Below are 19,647 nucleotides of genomic sequence, written 5' to 3'. Positions count from 1 at the left end.
AATGATCTGCCCGCCTTGGCTTCCCAAAATGCCAGGATTACAGGCATGAGCCACTGCGCCTGGTCAAGAAAATTCTTCTTAAGATAGTTGGTATCACTTCTCTGCTTCCAAAAACCCTAACAAATACATCACTCCTAACTCAAACAAGATCTCTAAAGCATTTCTTTCTATTCTTTTTTTTCTCTTTTTTTGAGACAGAGTCTCGCTCTGTTGCCCAGGCTGGAGTGCAGTGGCACAATCTCGGCTCACTGCAACCTCTGCCTCCAAGGTTCAAGCGATCCACCTGCCTCAGCCTCCTAAGTAGCCAGGACTACAGGCATGCAACACCACATCTCGCTATTTTTTGTATTTTTTGGTAAAGACGGGGTTTCACCATGTTGGCCAGACTGGTCTCAAACTCCTGACCTCAAGTGATCCACCCGCTTCAGCCTCCCAAAGTGCTGGGATTATAGGCATGAGCCACCGTACCCGGCCAAGATCTCTAAAGCACTTCTAAAGCATCACTCAATCCTCCTGCTCAAAAACTGTAACCTACAAGTTCTCAATATTATATAATCTTCTCCAGGTTAAGTTTTCAGGGTTCTCCCCATTTTGGTCCAAACTACATTTCTAAACTTATTTTCCACCAATGGCATTACATGTATTTATTAATGTTATTCTCTCTACTTGAACGCTATCCACAAAACCCCCACATCTGTCTACAAATCTTATCCACCCTTCCAAATCTATTTCATTGTTGCCTTGTGTATCAATTCTCATCCAATTCCACTTCAAATGTAGTTGGTGCAACTAAGAAACTGAATTTTATTTAAGTTTTATTAAATTTAACTTAAATTTATGGTAGCTAGGAGCTACCATATTGGACAGCTTAGCTCCAGTATATAATCTATTTTGCTTCACTACAAAATATTCAAGGAAAATATAAGAAGTTATTTAGGGGTTTCCATAATCTCACCAGGATTCCACTCCAGAACACCCTGAAGTTGCTCAGGTCTAAGTTAGAGAATAACAGGCATAGAAAATCAAATTCAAAATCCATAACTAATCATACAATGTACCAACACCTGGTCCTACATATGAGGGGCCTCTTAAGCCACTGACCCTTTTAAGAAATTGGAAAAAGGGACTCCTTTTAAGGATGTGCAACTCCATAAGCACAAGACATAAATAATGGATAGCACAACACAGGCTGAATTTCAGTCCTCACTCGCCCCTTAGACAGATGCCTGGCTTAGAGCCACACATTCTTCCCATATTCTCTTTCTTCTAGCCTTTTACTGCATCTCAGCATGCCTTTTTCTACCTTTGGCTCAGAAACTATCTCCTATATGTCCTCCCAGACTACTATACTTACTCTCTTCCCTAATCTCTAATTTGGATTCAGAACCCTCTTCTGTGTTTCTGTAATAATAAAATATCTCTGAAATTGCACTTATCATACTAGCTTATAATTACTTATTTTCTCCTTTGATTTCCTACCCTGGAACAATACGCTCTCTACAGATACAGGTCACATTTTTTCACCTTTACATTTTCACCTACTACATAGCACCTAAACATAGTAGGTGCCAAATCAATGTAACCATGAATCAAACTGATTCATTCTTATGTAAAATGCATGAAAATAAGAGAAATTTTGCAATCTTTAAATGACCTATCAATTTTAACAGAATCTAATTTCACTTGATCTTAGATTACAAGAACGATATTTTCAAACGTAATTTATCATCTTTCAATATCTCCTTTACTAAAGTAAAAAGTTTCCTTCTTTTTTTTTTTGTTTGTTTTTGTTTTTGTTTTCGACAAGATCTGGCTCTACCACCCAGGCTGGAATGCAATGGTGTAATCTCAGCTCTCCCAGGCTCAAGCCATCCTCCACCTCAGCCTCCCAAGTAGATGGGACTACAGGCACACACCACCCCATTCAGCTAATTTTTGTATTTTTTGTACAGATGGGGTATCACCATGCTGCCCAGGCTGGTCTCAAACTCGTGAATCTCAAGCTGTCCACCCGGCTCAGCCTCCCAAAGTGCTGGCATTATAGGCAGGAGCCACCAAGCCCAGATAGAAGTTTTAAAGTGAACCAAAATGGGCCAGGCACAGTGGCTCCCGCCTGCAATCCCAGCACTTTGGGAGGCCAAGGCAGGTGAATAATCTGAGGTCAGGAGCTTGAGACCAGCATGGCCAACATGGTGAAACTCCATCTCTACTAAAAAATTAAAAAAAAAAAAATTAGCGGGGCGTGGTGGTGTGTGTCTGTAATCCCAGCTACTGGGAAAGCTGAGGCAGGAGAATCGCTTGAACCTGGGAGGTGGCAGTCACAGTGAGCCAGGATTGTGCCACTGCACTCCAGCCTGGGTGACAGAGCGAGATTCCACCTCAAAAAACCAAAACCAGTAAGTATTTACTAACAAATTTAATGGTCTAACTTTTAAATAACTGTACTGCTAACTATCTGGTTGTTATAATAGAGACAAAGCAGTATATCTCAATAGCACATTAATCTTTAGTACAGGTAGAGTAATAAATTTTGTATATAATCTATAACGAAAAATGACAATTCCACCAAAACTGTTAAAATATTCCAAAAGACGGCCGGGCGCGGTGGCTCACACCTGTAACCCCAGCACTTTGGGAGGCCGAGACGGGTGGATCACGAAGTCAGGAGATCGAGACCATCCTGGCTAACACGGTGAAACCCTGTCTCTACTAAAAAAATACAAAAAACAAAATAAAAAAATAAAAATAAATAAAAATTAAAATTAAAATTAAAAAATTAAAAAATTAAAAAAATACAAAAAACTAGCCGGGCGAGGTGGCGGGCGCCTGTAGTCCCAGCTCCTTGGGAGACTGAGGCAGGAGAATAGCGTGAACCCAGGAGGTGGAGCTTGCAGTGAGCTGAGATCCAGCCATTGCACTTCAGCCTGGGTGACAGAGCGAGACTTCGTCTCAAAAAAAAAAAAATATTCCAAAAGAAACTTACATGTGCTCACTTCAGCAGCATATACACTAAAACCCCAGAACAATACAGAGATTAGCATGGCTGCTGTGCAAGGATGACATACAAACTCGTGAAACGTTCCATTAAAAAAAGAATTTTAAACTTACATAAGTTGTACAAAACTTCAAACTATTTTCTAAACAGCAAAAAGAGAAACTAAAGGTCAGCAGTCAACAAAGAAAACTTCTGACAAGTAATCTAACACATGACACAAAAATAGGCATCTCCTACTACTGACCTCCTTTTTTCTGATAAGCATAACTTCCAAAGAAAGATATGTAGGTCAACCAACTTCTATACTTTAGCAACCAAGGATAAGTAGATGAGTCTTCCTATTTCTCTGCCCAGTATTTCTTTTCTTTCCTTAGCAAATGTTACCATGCCTCTATTTACTTTTTTTTTTTTTTTTTTGAGATGGAGTCTCGCTCTGTCACCCAGGCTGGAGTACAGTGGCGTGATCTTGGCTCATTGCAAGCTCCGCCTCCCGGGTTCACGCCATTCTTCTGCCTCAGTCTCCCAAGTAGCTGGGACTGCAGGCGCCTGCCACCACGCCCGGCTAATTTTTTGTATTTTTAGTAGAGATGAGGTTTTACCATGTTAGCCAGGATGGTCTCAATCTCCTGACCTCATGATCCGTCCGTCTCGGCCTCCCAAAGTGCTGGGATTATAGGCGTGAGCCACCGTGGCCAGCCTTTTTTATTTTTTCTTTGAGACACAGTCTTGCTCTGTCCTCCAGGCTGGAGTGCAGTGGTGCAATCTTGGCTCACTGCAACCTCTGCCTCCCAGGTTCAAGCGATTCTTATGCCTCAAGCTCCCGAGTCGCTGGGATTACAAGCGCACACCATGACACCCAGCTAATTTTTGTATTTTTAGTAGAGATGGGGTTTTACCATGTTGACCAGGCTGGTCTCAAACTCCTGACCTCAAGTGATCCGCCCACCTCGACCTCCCAAAGTGCTGGGATTACAGGCGTGAGCCACCATGCCCCGCCTCCAAACTATAACTACTGTTCAATGAACCATTTATGTGACTCTGCTTATAAAAACAATAACCGAGTTTCCATGAAAAAATAATGTGCAGTTATTCTAAATGATGCTGTTTTGCTAAGTAAAAAGCAATGGCTTCTCACTACTGAAGTACTAAATATTTAATGTTATATAACTAGGTGATTACCAACTATCCTAATAAATCCTATTCTGGGATAAACTATTCTGCTAAATAGCCCAAACAGGCATTTCAGAAGTATGTAACTCTATTTATCCCTTGGTGCATAAAAGCACAGATTCATATTCATAATAACTGTGAAATCACTCCATGCTCTCACACTTCGAGCAATGTTGCAATACTGGCCATAATACTATGATAAAATTTAAACCAATAAAATTGTTTTTAAAACTTGTTGTATACAAACTTGGGATCAACTTTTGCTTCTGAGCAATGATAACCTAATTAGGACAAGATTTACCTTCCTGCCATAAACACCTGAGAAACTCGAAAAATATAAAACTACTTTTTGGACACTGAGTAAGAGGCAACACAGGACTACGATCTCTGAGAGAAGCTAAACAAACAAGGTAAGTTATATGGGTACAGGCTTTCTATCTGAAAACGAATGAATAATTATAGCTGCCATTTCAACATTCCTCTCTATAACTGAGAAAACAAATACAGAAAATCAATCGGTACACAGAAAACGTAAACCACACTCAAACTAACTTGACCTAATAATTCACATTTATAGAACACGATACACAACAAATGGAGAATACACATTCTTCTCAAGTACGTATAGAACAACCAAAATAGACCATATGGTGGGCCATGAAACAAGTTTGCTTTTTTTTGTTTTTTGTTTTTTTTTAAGACAAGGTCTCCCTCTGTTGCCCAGGCTGGAGTGCAGTGGCACTATCTCAGCTCACTGCAACCTCCGCCTCCCAGGTTCCAGCGATTCTTCTGCCTCAGCCTCCAGAATAGCTGGGATTACAGGCGTCCACCATCACGCCTGGCTAATTTTTTGTGCTTTTAGTAGAGACGAGGTTTTGCCATGTTGGGCAGGCTAGTCTTGAACTCCTGACCTCAAACAATTCACCCGCCTCAGCCTCCCAAAGTGCTGGGATTACAGGTGTGAGCCACCACGCCCAGCCTGAAATAAGTTTTAATAAATAAAGAATTAAATTCAGACAGTATGTTTTCTGACCACACAGAATTAAATCATAAATCAAAAATCAGAAACACATCAAGAAAATTCCTAAATATTTAGAAATTAAACACACTTCTAAATACACATAGTTTGTCAAAGAGAAATATAAAAGTGAAATTGGAAAATATTCTGAATTGAAATACAGGGACACAGGAAAATTTTATAACATTAAATCCTTGTATTAGAAAAGCAGAAATATTTAGTATCAAAATACAAACATCCAGATTAAGAAACTTTAAAAAAAAAAAAAAGGAAGAGCAAATTAAATACAGCATGGCAAAAGGAAATAACGAGCCAAAATCAAAAAAATGGGAAAAAAAGGAAACCAATAAAGAAAAGTCAATGACACCAAAAGCTAGATTTTTGTTGTTGTTGTTTTCGTTTTGAGACGGAGTCTTGCTCTGTCACCCAGGCTAGAGTGCAACGAGGTGATCTCAACTCACTACAACCTTTGCCTCCCAGATTTAAGTGATTCTCATGCCTCAGCCTCCTGAGTAGCTAGGATTATAGGCACCTGCCACCACGCCCAGTTAATTTTTGTATGTTTAGTAGAGCGGGGTTTCACCATGTTGGTCAGGCTGGTCTCAAACTCCTGACCTCATGATCCACCCACCTCTGCTTCCCAAAGTGCTGGGATTATAGGCGTGCAGTAGCACGCCCAGCCTCAAAAGCTAGCTAGGTAACTCTGTAGACAAACTAATGTCAAAGGAGAGAGAAGAAACAAATTACCAGTATCAGGAATTAAAGAGGCGATATCACTACAGACGCTATCAACATTAAAAGAAAAATATGGGATTATTATGAATAATTTTACCAGTTAATCTGATAACTCCCATGAAATGAAGAGTCTCTGGAAAAAACACAAACTATCAAAGTTCACTCAAAAATAAACAGAGAGGCCAGGAGCTGTGGCTCATGCCTGTAATGCCAGCACTTTGGGAGGCTGAGGCAGGCGGACCACCTGAGGCTAGTCAGGAGATCGAGACTAGCCTGGCCAACATGGTGAAACCCAGTCTCTACTAAAAATACAAAAAAAAAATCAGCTGGGTGTGGTGGCACGCACCTGTAGTTCCAGTTACTCAGGAGGCTGAGGCAGGAGAATCGCTTAAACCCAGGGGATGGGGATGGTAGCAAGCCGAGATCGTGCCACTGCACTCCAGCCTGGGCAACAGAGTGAGACTCCATCTCAAAAAATAAAAATTAAAAAAAAGGATAAATAGAGGACAGCACAGTGGCTCATACCTGTAATCCCAGCACTGTAGAAGTCGAGTGGGGAGGATCACTTGAGTCCAGGAGTTTGAGACCAGCCCAGGCAACATGCCAAAACCCAATCTCTACCCCAAAAAAATTTTTTAACTAGCTGGGTGTGGTGGCATGTGCATGTGGTTCCAGCTACTTGAGAAGCTGATGCGGAAGATCACTTGAACCCAGGAAGTCAAGGCTGCTATGGGCCATGATGGCACCACTATACTCCAGCCTGGGTGACACAGCAAGACAAACAAAAAAAGATAACCTAACCCACTGTTTCTATTAAAGTAATGGAATTCATAATTAAAAGCGTTGCCTAGAGAAAACTCTAGGCCCACATGGTTTCACAGGGAAATTCTATCAAATATTTAAGAAAGAAATAATACCAGTTCTGCATAAACTCTTCTAGTATATAAACATTGACCAACTTACCTTATGAGGTCAACATTACCATGATACCAAAACCAGATATGAACAAGAAAACTATAAACCAGTATCTCAAACGGGTATAATGCAAAAACTGCAAAAAACATTTACAAATAGATGCTGGCAGTTTATCAAAAGAATATATCATTATCAAGTGGGATTCCTCTCAGGAATAAAAATCAATCCATATAATTCACTTTATCAGTCTAAAAAAGCATAACCGGCCGGACGCAGTGGCTCACGCCTGTAATCCCAGCACTTTGGGAGGCCAAGGCAGGTGGATCACTTGAGGTCAGGAGTTCAAGACCAGCCTGGCCAACATGGTGAAACATCATCTCTGCTAAAAATACAAAAATAAGGTGGGTGTGGTGGCACGTGCCTGTAATCCCAGCTACTCGGGAGGCTGAGGCAGGAGAATCACTTAAACTAGGGAGTCAGAGGTTGCAGTGAACCGAGATCGCACCACTGCACTTCAGCCTGGCGACAGAGCGAGACTCAGTCTCAACACACACACACAGAAGTATAACCATAACAGTTCAAGAGCTGTCCCCCAAAAAAGTCTTTGACAAATGAATGTGAATTAATTCATGACAAAAACCCTTAGAAAACTGCAAATAGAAGGAAAGTTCCTTAACCTGATAAATAGCATCTATAAAAACCCTATAGCTGGCCAGGCATGGTGGCTCATGTCTATAATCCCAGTAATTTGGGAGGCCAAGGCAGGTGAATCACTTGAGGTCAGGAGTTCAAGACCAGCCTGGCCAACATGGTGAAACCCTGTCTCTACAAAAAATACAAAAATTGGCTGGGCATGGTGGTGGGTGCCTGTAATCTCAGCTACTTGGGAAACTGAGGCATAAGACTAACTTGAACCTGAGAGGCAGAGGTTGCAATGAGCTGAGACTGAGCCACTGCACTCCAGCCTAGATGACAGAGCGAGACATTGCCTCAAAAAGAAAAAAAATCCCTAGAGCTAATATCATATGCAATGATAAAAGATTAAGTATTTTCCAGCTGGGCACAGTGGCTCACACCTGTAATCCTAGCACTTTGGGAAGCCAAGGCGGGCAGATCACGAGGTCAGGAGTTCGGGACCAGCCTGACCAACATGGAGAAACCACGTCTCTATTAAAAATACAAAATTAGCTGGGTGCGCTGGCACATGCCTGTAATCCCGGCTACGCGGGAGGCTGAGGCAGCAGAATCGCTTGAACCCGGGAGGTGTAGGTTGCAGTGAGCAAATCATGCCATTGCACTCCAGCCTGGGCAACAAGAGCGAAACTCCGTCTAAAAAAAAAAGATTAAGTATTTTCCTCATAAGATGAGGAATAAGACAAGGATATCCACCATCACATTATACTTTAGGACCTACCCAGTGCAATAAGGCAAGAAGAAAAAAAAAAAAATAAGGCATTCAGATGGGCAAGTAAGAAATAAAACTGTACTAATAAATGTAATTGTGTACATAGAAAATCCCAATCTACAAAATAGCTACTAGAAATAAGTGAATTTATCAAGGTTGCAGAATGCAAAGTCAATATCAAAAAAATCAATTATGGTCGGCACTGTGACTCACTCTTGTAATCCCAGCACTTTGGGAAGCCGAGGCGGGTGAATTGCTTGAGTCTGAGACCAGCCTGGGCAACATGCAGAAACCAACTCTAAAAAAATAAAAAATTAGCCAGGCATGGTGGCATGCACCTGTAGTCCCGCTACTTGGAAGGCTGAGGAGGGAGGACTGCTTTAGCCCAGGAGGCAGATGTTGCAGTAAGCTGAGATCACACCACTGTACCCCAGCCTGGGTGACAGGGTAAGACCCCATTTCAAAAAAAAAAAAAATTAGCCAGGTGTTGCAGCAACACTTGTAGTCCCAGCTACTTGGGAGATTGAGGTGGGAGGATCACTTGAGCCCAGGAAGTTGAGGCTGCAATGAGCCAAGATTCTGTCACTGCACTCAAGCTTGGGCGACAGAGTGAGACCGTCTCACAAAACAAACAAATCAATTGTATGTTTACATACTCATAATGAAACTGAAATTGGGGTGGGGGGTAGACAACATTTTCAATAAAATTAAAAATCACGGCTGAGCTCAGTGGCACATGCCTATACTTCCAGCACTTTGGGAGGCTGAGGTGGGAGGATCGCTTGAGCTCAGGAGTTCAAAACCATCCTGGGCAACACAGCAAGACCTCATCTCTACTAAAAATCAAAACAAATTAGCCAGGCATGGTGGTGTGTGCCTGTGGTCCCAGCTATTTAGGAGGCTGAGGTGGGAGGAACGCTTGAGCCTGGGAGATGAATGCAGCAGTGAGCCTTGATCACACCTCTGTACTCCAGCCTAGACAACAGAGAGAGAGACTATATCTCAAAAAAAAAAAAAAAAAAAATTGCCAGGCACAGTGGCTCACATTCCCAGCACTTTGGGAGGCTGAGGCAGGTGGATCACCTGAGGTTGGGAGTTCGAGACCAGCCTGACCAACAAGGAGAAACCCCATCTCTATTAAAAATACAAAATTAGGCATGGTGGCACATGCCTGTAATCCCAGCTACTGGGGAGGCTGAGGCAGGAGAATCGCTTGGACCCAGGAGGTGGAAGTTGATGTGAGCCGAGATCATGCCATTGCACTCCAGCCTGGTCAGTAAGAGTGAAACTTCATCTCAAAAAAAAAAAAAATTTACAAAATAGAGATAAATCTAACAAATGTGTGTATGATTTGTATGCTGAAAATTACAAAACACTGATGAGGAAAATAAGAAAAAGACTTGAATAAATAAAGAAATATACTAAATTCATAGATTGGGAGACTCAGTATTGTCAGGGTATCAATGGTCCCACTAATGATCCAAAGATTCAACAAAATCCCAAAAAACCAGCAGTCTTTTTTGAAGATACTGACAAACTGATTCTAAAACATACATTTAAAAAAGAAAAAAAAAAGCAAAGCACCCAGAATAGCCAAAACAACTTGAATAAAAGAATAAACGTGAAGAACTCTAACTGATGCCAAAACTTACTATAGTCAGCCCCCTGTATCCTTAGTTCCACGTTCCTGGATTCAGTCAACCTCGGATCAAAAATATTCAGAAAACAACAATTCCACAAAGTTCCAAAAAGCAACACTTGAATTTGCCATGCACCAAGTAGTACACTGAATCCAGAAGAATGAAGTGATGTGTAGAGAATGCATTTAGTATTACGAGTAATCTACAGAAGATTTAAAGTATACAGGAGGATGTTTGTAGGTTATATGCAAACACTACATCATCATCTTATATAAGTGACTTAGGCATTCATGGATTGTATCTACAGGGGTCCTGGAACCAATCCCACACAGATACCAAGGAATGACTATATAAAGTTACAAGAGGCTGGGTGCAGTGGCTCACACCTGTAATCCTAGCACTCGGGAGGCCAAGGGAGGAGGATCACTTGAGGCCAGGAGTTCGAGACCAGCCTGGCCAACATGGTGAAACCCCATCTCTACCAAAAATACAAAAATTAGCCAGGCATGATGGCACACACCTATAATCCCAGCTACTCAGGAGGATGAGGTGGAAGAATTGCCTAAACCCAGGAGGTGGAGGTTGCAGTGAGCCGAGATCATGCCACTGCACTCCAGCCTGGGCAAAAGAGCTAGACTCTGTCTTAAAATAAATAAATACACACACACACACACACACACACAGAGATAAAATCAGCTGGGCATGGTGGCATGCACCTGTGGTCCCAGTTGCTCAGGAAGCTGAGACAGGTGGATCGCTTGAGCCCAGGAGGTCAAGGCTGCAGTGAGCTGAGACTGCACCACTGCATTCCAGCCTGGGTAACACAGTGAGACCCTGTCTCAAAAAATAAATAAATAAAGCTGCAATACTCAAGACAGTGTAGGCCAAGGGACAGTGGCTCACACCTGTAATCCCAGCACTTTAAGAGGCCAAGGTGGGAGGATCACTTGAGGTCAGGACTTGGAGACCAGCTTGGGTAACATAGCAAGACCCTACTTCTACAAAAAAATAAAAAATAAAAAAAGTTTGAAAATTAGCCAGGCATGGTGGCATGTGCCTGCAGTCCTAGCTACTAAGGAGTCTGAGATGTGAGGATCACTTGAGCCCAGGAGTTTGAGGTTGCAGTGAGCTATAATCACACCACTGCACTTTAGCTTCATCAACAGAACAAGATCCTATCTCAAAACAAAATGAAGAGGCTGGGAACAGTGGCTCACGCCTGTAAGTCCAGCACTTTGGGAGCCTGAGGCAGGTGGCTCGCTTGAGCTCAGGAGTTCAGACCAGCCTGGGCAACATGGCAAAACCCCATCTCTACTAAAAATACAAAAATTAGCTGGGTGTGGTAGTGTGTGCCTGTGATCCCAGCTACTTGGGATGCTGAGGTAGAAGGATCACTGGAGCCTGGGAAGTCGAGGCTGCAGTGAGCTGTGATCATGCCACTCTACTGCAGCCTAGATAACAGAGTAAGACCCTGTGAAAGAAAAAGAAAGAAAAGAGAGAGAAGAGAGAGAACGAAAGAATTAGATTTTATCAAAATTAAAAACTTCTGCTCTGTGAAAGATACCATTAAGAAAAAAATTTTAAAGCCGTAACTGGGTTTCCAGTGGCAGGGTCTGAGGAAGGGGCAGCAGGTGCCATGTCCAGCCACAAAGATGGCAAGAAGGAATCCCTGAAACAGCCCAGAAAGCAGAACAAGGCAGAAACAAAAAGAGGACTAGAAGAAACTATAGGGAAGGCGCCCCTGGCCACAGGTGTAATTAAGAAATCTGGGCCGGGCGCAGTGGCTCAAGCCTGTAATCCCACCACTTTGGGAGGCCGAGACGGGTGAATCACGAGGTCAGGAGATCGAGACCATCCTGGCTAACATGGTGAAACCCCGTCTCTACTAAAAAAATACAAAAAAAAAACTAGCCAGGCGAGGTGGCGGGCGCCTGTAGTCCCAGCTACTCGGGAGGCTGAGGCAGGAGAATGGCGTAAACCCGGGAGGCGGAGCTTGCAGTGAGCTGAGATCTGGCCACTGCACTCCAGCCTGGACGACAGAGCCAGACTCCGTCTCAAAAAAAAAAAAAAAAAAAAAAAAAAAGAAAGAAATCTGGCAAAAAGTAAGCTGTTCCATGTGCCTGAGGTGACGGTGAGCCTTGATTTCATTCCCTGCTATACCATCTTTTGCCACCTATAGCTGGACTGAAGTGTTGTATTGGAGCCTGTTGTACATTTAAGAATAAATTTTTGTGGGAAAAAAACAAAAAGCCATAAACGAAAAGAACATATCTGCAAAACCTACATCTAATAACGGCTTATCCTGAATACCTAAAGAATTCAAAACTAAACAATAAGAAAACAAACAACCCAACTTAAAACTGGAGGGGAGGGATCGGGGGCGGTGGCTTACGCCTATAATTCCAGTACTTAGGGAGGCCAAGGCAGGTGGAGTACCTGAGATCAAAGGAGTTCAAGACCAGCCTGGCCAACATGGCAAAACCCCTAATAAAAAATACAAAAATTAGCCAGGCATGGTAGCAGACGCCTGTAATCCCAGCTACTCGGGAGGCTGAGGCAGGGAGAATTGCTTGAACCCAGGAGGTGGAGGTTGCAGTGAGCCAAGAAAGTGCCACTGCACTCCAGCCTGGACGACAGAGTGAGACCCCATCTCAAAAAAAAAACCCAAAAACTGGTAAACTAAAATAAGCATAATTCAGACCTTTACCATATCCCCGGCACTGTCATAGATGCTGGGTTCAGAAATAATTAAGTGGGAGGGGGAAATATGATAAAAACTTGATTGTAATTGCATTTAACAAATATTGATTAAATAAACTAAAAGATATAAAAGAATAAAAGATAACCTTGCCCTGAAGATTACCCCTTTCAGAAAATTAATGAGTTCAAATTTTGCCTCTCTATGGTAGTATCAAAACATGACACTGAATACAAGTCCAAGGAGGAAAACTAAAAACTCAAGTTTTAGTTAAAAATGTTACTCAGCAAAGTTTTAAAATTAAACAAGCCTAAAAGATGGCAAATACATACTTTCAGCTTGCATTAAGGAAAGAAGCCATTCAATGTGTTCTATTTAAATTGTTGTATTATTTAATTAATGTAACATTTAATTAGATAATGTAATATTTAATTTGTATTTCCAATGTATAACTGCCCCTTTTCCGATGATCCAATTAATTTCTCTAAGACTTCTCTCTGAGAAGCCTTAGAAAAACCAAATACTTCTCTCTGAGAAGTCTTAAGACTAGCTTTTTTTCCCATTAAATCTAAAGGGTACTGTGAATCTTCCGTGTGACTTATTTCTCTCTATGCTTTGAAACGAAGAAGAGCAAAAAAAATTATCAGACTTCTAAATCTATCCAATAAAACTAAAAATAAATAATGTTGCAATAAAATCCCCGTACATAATCTTTTTTATTTTTTGAAAAGGAGTTTCACCGTGTCACTCTGACTGGAGTGCAGTGGTGCAATCTCAGCTCACTGCAACCTGTCTGGCAGGTTCAAGTGATTCTCTTGCCTCAGCCTCCCTAGTAGCTCAGATAACAGGTGCCCGCCATCATGCCCGGCTAATTTTTTTTTTTTTTTTTTTTTTTTTTTTGGAGACGGAGTCTTGCTCCGTCACCCAGGCTGGAGTGCAGTGGCTCAATCTCGGCTCACTGCAAGCTCCACCTCCCGGGTTCACGCTATTCTCCTACCTCAGCCTCCTGAGTAGCTGGGACTACAGGCGCCCGCCACCACACCCGGCTAAATTTTTTGTATTTTTAGTAAAGATGAGGTTTCACCAGGTTGGCCAGGCTGGTCTTGAACTCCTGACCTCAGGTGATTCTCCTGCCTCAGCCTCCTAAAGCACTAGGATTACAAGCATGAGCCACCGCATCTGGCAAAACTGTTCTTTAATGCAGAAAATTGAATAGACATCTTTCAATGCCAAGTCAAAGGGTAATACGTGAATATTTGAAGAAAATCCTCCAATCAAATTATCTGCATTACAGTTTATAACTGTACATAATGGTACACTTGCTTTCAGACAAAGTTTAAACCAGTTTCACCATATCTTCTCTTTTTAATTACCACAGTATTCTATATTTGTACCAGTTTGGCACTTGATTATATAGAAAAACCAAATACTTTACATCTTCAAACATTTTTCTTGCTAACTGAAGCAGACCTCTTTGAGAATTATGTTTATTTTATATTTGTCTATAGAAGATAAACAAATGGCCAATGAGCGCATGAAAAGATGCTCAACATCATTAGTCACCAGGGAAATGCAAATCAAAACTACAAAGAAGTACCATTTCACACTCAATCACGGCTATAAAATTTTTTTAATGAGAAATAATTGTTGGAAGAGGATGTGGAGAAACTGGAACCTTCACATATTTTTGGTGGTAATGTAAAATGGTTCAGCCACTATGGAAAATAGGTGGCCATTTCCTTAAAAAGTTAATGACCCAGCAATTTCACTTCTAGGTATACATCCAAAAGAACTGAAAACAATACATACTAATGTACAAGTATGTTCACACAAGCACTATTCATAGTAGCCAAAAAGTATAAAACAGCTGGGTGCGATGGCTCACCGCCTGTAATCCCAGCACTTTGGGAGTCTGAGCAGGTGGATCACTTGAGCTCAGGAGTTCAGACCAGCCCGGGCAACATGGCGAAACCCCGTCTCTACTAAAAATACCAAAATTATCCTGGCATGGTGGCATGCACGTGTAATCCCAGCTATTTGGGAGGCTGAGGCAGGAGAATCGCTTTAACCCGGGAGGCGGAGGTTGCAGTGAGCCTAGGTCAAGATTGTACCACTGCACTCCAACCTGGGTGACAGAGCGAAACTCCGTTCCCCCACCCCCGTGCAAAAAAAAGGTATAAAACAGCTCACATGTCCATTGACGAATGAATGGGAAAACAAACTGTGGTACATAAATACAATGGAATATTATTCAGCCATAAAAAAAAAAATAAAGTAGGCCAGGCACAGTGGTTCACACCTGTACTCCTAGCACTTTGGGAGGCCAAGGCGGGCGGATCACTTGAGGTCAGGAGTTCAAAACTCTGAAATGGTTAAACCCCATCTCTACTAAAAATACAAAAAAATTAGCTGGGCATGGTGGTGTGTGCCTGTAATCCCTGCTACTCAGGAGGCTGAGGCAGGAGAATCGCTTGAACCCGGGAGGCGGAGGTTGCAGCAAGCTGAGATTGTGCCACCGCACTCCAGCCTGGGTGACAGAGCGAGACTCCATCTCAAAATAAATACAAATAAATAAATAAATAAATAAATAAATAAATAAATAAAGTATTGGGCTGGGCGCGGGTAATCCCAGCACTTTGGGAGGCCAAGGCGGGTGGATCACTTGAGGTCAGGAGTTCAACACCAGCCTGGCCAACACGGTGAAACCCCATTTCTACTAAAAATACAAAAATTAGCCAAGCACAGTGGCTTGTGCCTGTAATCCCAGCTACTTAGGAGGCTGAGGCAGGAGAATCACTCGGACCCTCCTGGAAGTGGAGGTTGCAGTGAGCCAGGATCATGCCACTTGCACTCCAGCCTGGGCAACAGAGCAAGACTCTGTGTCAAATAATAATAAAGTACTGATACATGCTCCACCATGGATGAAGCTCCAAAACACTATGCTAAGTAAAAACAGCCAGAAACAGGCCAGGCGTGGTGGCTCACCCCTGTAATCCCAGCACTTTGGGAGGCTGAGGCAGGTGGATCATGAGGTCAGGAGATCGAGACCATCCTGGCTAACACAGTGAAACCCCGTCTCTACTAAAAATACAAAAAAATTAGCCGGGCATTGTGGCAGGTGCCTGTAGTTCCAGCTACTCGGGAGGCTGAGGCAGGAGAATGGCATGAACTCAGGAGGCAGAGTTTGCAGTGAGCCGAGATCGCGCCACTGCACTCCAGCCTGGGCAACAGAGCAAGACTCAATCTCAAAAAAAAAAAAAAAAAAAGAAGCCAGAAACAAAAGGTCAAATATTTGTATTTGTATACAAATGTTTGTATTGTACAATATTGTATGATTTCTTTTTTATGAAGTATCCAGAATAGGCAAATTCATAGACATAGAACAAAGACTGGTGATTATCAGAGACAGAAGAGACAGGAAAATAGGGAGCAACTGCTGTAATAAATGGGTGCAAGGTTTCCTTGAGGGTTAAGGAAAATGCTTTGGAACACACATGTGGTAGCTATACAACACTGTGAAGGTACTAAATGCCACTGAACTGTTTACTTTAAAATGGTTAATTTTGCTGTTGTTTTTGTTTTTTGTTTTTGTTTTTTGAGACAGGGTCTCACTCTGTCACCCAGGCTGCAGTGCAGTGGCGTGATCTCTGCTTACTACAACCTCTGCCTCCTGGACTCAAGTGATCCTTCCGAAACCTCTGTTTCGCAAGCAGCTGGGACTACGGACACATGGCCACCATGCCCAGATAATTTTTGTACTTTTTGTAGAGACAGGGTTTCGCCATGTTGCCCAAGCTGGTCTGAACAATCCACCCGTCTCAGCCTCCCAACATGCTGGGCTTACAGGCATGAGCCACCAAACCTGGTCTAAAATGATTAATTTTATGTTATGTGAATTTCACCTCAATTTTTTTAAGTTTAACTATTTGGGGTGGAAATATTTCCTAACTGTATTCAGACACTTCCATGGAGTCTTATTTCCCTTTTTATAAGGCAGACCACATTGAACCTAATTAATATTTCCTGTTGACTCAGGATCACCATTATGAGTAACAATGACTATGAGTAAGCCATTCCTCTTGTGTCTTAATTCTGAGTCTCAGTTGTCTCATCTGTAAAATGACATTTTTTGCTAGATCACAGGATCTTAATTTTTTTAGTCACAGATACCTTTGAAGACCCAATTAACGTATGAATTCTTACCCTAGAAAAATGCACATGTACATATTCATACCAAATTGTACACAACCTCAGGAAGTTCATAGACCTACTGTAACCCATGCAAGCAATTCCCATGGGTTCAGCATTTCTGATTCTACTACGGTCTAATACAGTGGAATAGGATCAAGATTTATATGCGTTCATGAAGCTATGCTGTGCTTTTTATTTTCGTTATACAAATAGTTGCCCTAGTTCACTGCCAAATTCTCTACTATAACTGCTAGCTGCTATCCAACACTTAAAGAACTTAAACTTTAAAAATTCAATTAGATTCTATTCAACAATTAGTACTGTATGTCCTATGGTAGCCATTAAATGGGAGGGACACAAAATAACCATAGTCCTAGTAAAAGCTAAGACAATTAAGTACTTAAAAAAAAAGGAAAATATCTCATTAAGTACTAAACTGGGACACTGATAAATGAGCCAAAAAGAACTTAGAGAAGAACAAGGACAGCATAAGCTGAAGCAGTTGGGGACAACTTCATGGAAGAGGATTTGAATGGACAGAGAGAAAGAAGAGATGAGACCAAAAGGGCACTAAAAGAGACATCATGAACACAGGCAAAGTGTGTTGGGCAGTAATCAGAAATAGGCTGTATCGGCTGGGCGTGGGGCTCACGTCTGTAATCCCACCACTTTGGGAGGCCGAGGCAGGCAGATCACTTGAGGTCAGGAGTTTGAGACCAACCTGATCAACATGGTGAAACCTCATCTTTATTAAAAATACAAAAATTAGCCAGGCATGGTGGTGCATGCCTGTAGTCCCAGCTGCTCGGGAGGCTGAGGCAGGAGAATTGCTTGAACCTGGGAGATGGAAGTTGCAATGAGCTGAGATTGTACAACTGCACTCCAGCCTGGGAGACAGAGTGAGGTCCTGTTTCAGAAAGAAAGAAAGAGAGAAAAAGGAAGGACGGACGGACGGACGGACGGACGGACGGAAGGAAGGAAGGAAGGAAGGAAGGAAGGAAGGCCGTATAGATATGGAGGGGTCAATCTCAGATAACCTTAAGAAACAATGAAAACAATTACATGGAAAAATTATTTATGGTAAAGAGTCACAACAGATATGGAGGGATGGTTATGAGGGAGAAGGGACAGGAGGGAGCCTTCAGGAATGTTGGAAACTTTCCATAACATAATCTTAGTAGATACATTGGTTAAAAAAAAAAAAAAAAAAAAAAATTCATTTAAGCATTTGTTTGTACATCACAACTGAAAAAAATACACACACAGAGTTGCCAGATTATGATATAGAAAGTACTTCCGTAGACCAGGCACAGAGGCTCACATCTGTAATCCCAGCACTTTGGGTGGTCGAGGCAGGTGGATTACCTGAGGTCAGGAGTTTGAGACCAGCCTGACCAACACCGTGAAACCCCAACTCTACTAAAAAAAAAAAAAAAAAAAAAAAAAATTAGCCAGGCATGGTGGCATGTGCCTGCTGTAGTTCCAGCTACTTGGGAGGCTGAGGCAGGAGAATTGCTTGAATGTTGGAGGCACAGGTTGCAGTAAGCCTAGATCCTACCATTGCACTCCAACCTGGACAACAGAGTGAGACTCTGTCTCAAAAAAAAAAAAAAAAAGTAAAAAGAAAGTACTTTTGTAGGTTTGTAGAAGTAAAAAATAAGATACTACATAAGGAGATAAGTCTTATACCAATAGGTAAGGGGAACTGAAATGGGAGAGAAAAAGATAGCCTTTTAAGTAATGTAGAATTAAGATAACAGTACTAGCTGGCTGAGCACAGTGGCTCACGCCTGTAATCCCAGCACTTGGGGAGGCCTAGGCAGGTGGATCACCTGAGGTCAGGAGCTCAAGACCAATCTGGTCAACATGGTGAAACCCCGTCTCTACTAAAAAAAAATACAAAAAATTAGCCAGGAGTGGTGGCGGGCACCTGTAATTCTAGCTACTAGGGAGGCTGAGGTAGGAGAATCGCTTGAACCCAGGAGGCAGAGGTTGCAGTGAGCTGAGATCGTGCCACTGCACTCCAGCCTGGGCGACAGAGCGAGACTCCATCTCAAAAAAAAAAAAAAAAAAAAACCTAGCTAACACTTATGTAACACAATATGCCAGGCACTATTCTTTTTTTTTTCTTTTTTTTTTTTTTTCTCTTTTTTTGAGATGGAGTCTCACTCTGTCACCCAGGCTGGAGTGCAGCAGCATGATCTCAGCTCACTGCAAGCTCTGCCTCCCAGATTCATGCCATTCTCCTGCCTCAGCCTCCCGAGTAGCTGGGACTACAGGCATCTGCCACCATACCTGGCTAATTTTTTGCATCTTTAGTAGAGACGGGGTTCCTCCATGTTGGCCAGGATGGTCTCGAGCTCCTGACCTCATGATCCGCCTGCCTCAGCCTCCCAAAGTGCTGGGATTACAGGTGTGAGCCACTGCGCCCGGCGCCAGGTACTATTCTAAGACCTATACATACAGGCTGGGAGCAGTGGCTCATGCCTATAATCCCAGCACTTTGGGAGGCCGAGATGGGCAGATCACCTGAGGTCAGGAGTTCGAGACCAGCCTAGCTAACATGGTGAAAATCCGTTTCTGCTAAAAATATAAAAAAATTAGCCAGGCATGGTGGTGTGAGCCTGTAATCCCAGCTACTCGGGAAGGTGAGGAAGGAGAATTGCTTGAACCCCGGGGGGGCGGAGGTTGTGGTGAGCCAAGATCATGCCATCGTACTCCAGCTTGGCCAACAAGAGCGAAACTCCATCTCAAAAAACAAAAATAAAAACAAAAACAAAACTAAGAGTTATACATACAACAATGCATCTAATCCTTTTAACACTATGTGGAAAGTATTATTATTCCCATTTTACAGACAGTGAACTGAGGCCCAGAGAT

General features: G+C 42.4%; 1 protein-coding gene and 1 non-coding gene across 2 annotated transcripts in view; one reads left to right on the top strand and one right to left on the bottom strand.

The window, feature by feature from the left end:
* TAOK1 (TAO kinase 1) overlaps positions 1-19,647 on the bottom strand; it is a 169,684-nt gene that overhangs the window by 131,149 nt on the left and 18,888 nt on the right. The window lies entirely within an intron of this gene.
* LOC119621967 (U6 spliceosomal RNA) lies at positions 2,986-3,091 on the top strand. Its single transcript, XR_005238597.1, has one exon. It is a non-coding gene; the product is annotated as a U6 spliceosomal RNA (small nuclear RNA).

This window comes from Chlorocebus sabaeus, chromosome 16, assembly GCF_047675955.1.
Source record: "Chlorocebus sabaeus isolate Y175 chromosome 16, mChlSab1.0.hap1, whole genome shotgun sequence".
NCBI classification, from domain to species: Eukaryota; Metazoa; Chordata; class Mammalia; order Primates; family Cercopithecidae; genus Chlorocebus; species Chlorocebus sabaeus.
The sequence above is the reverse complement of the archived record's forward strand: the minus strand, read 5'-3'. Positions and strand labels throughout refer to the sequence as shown.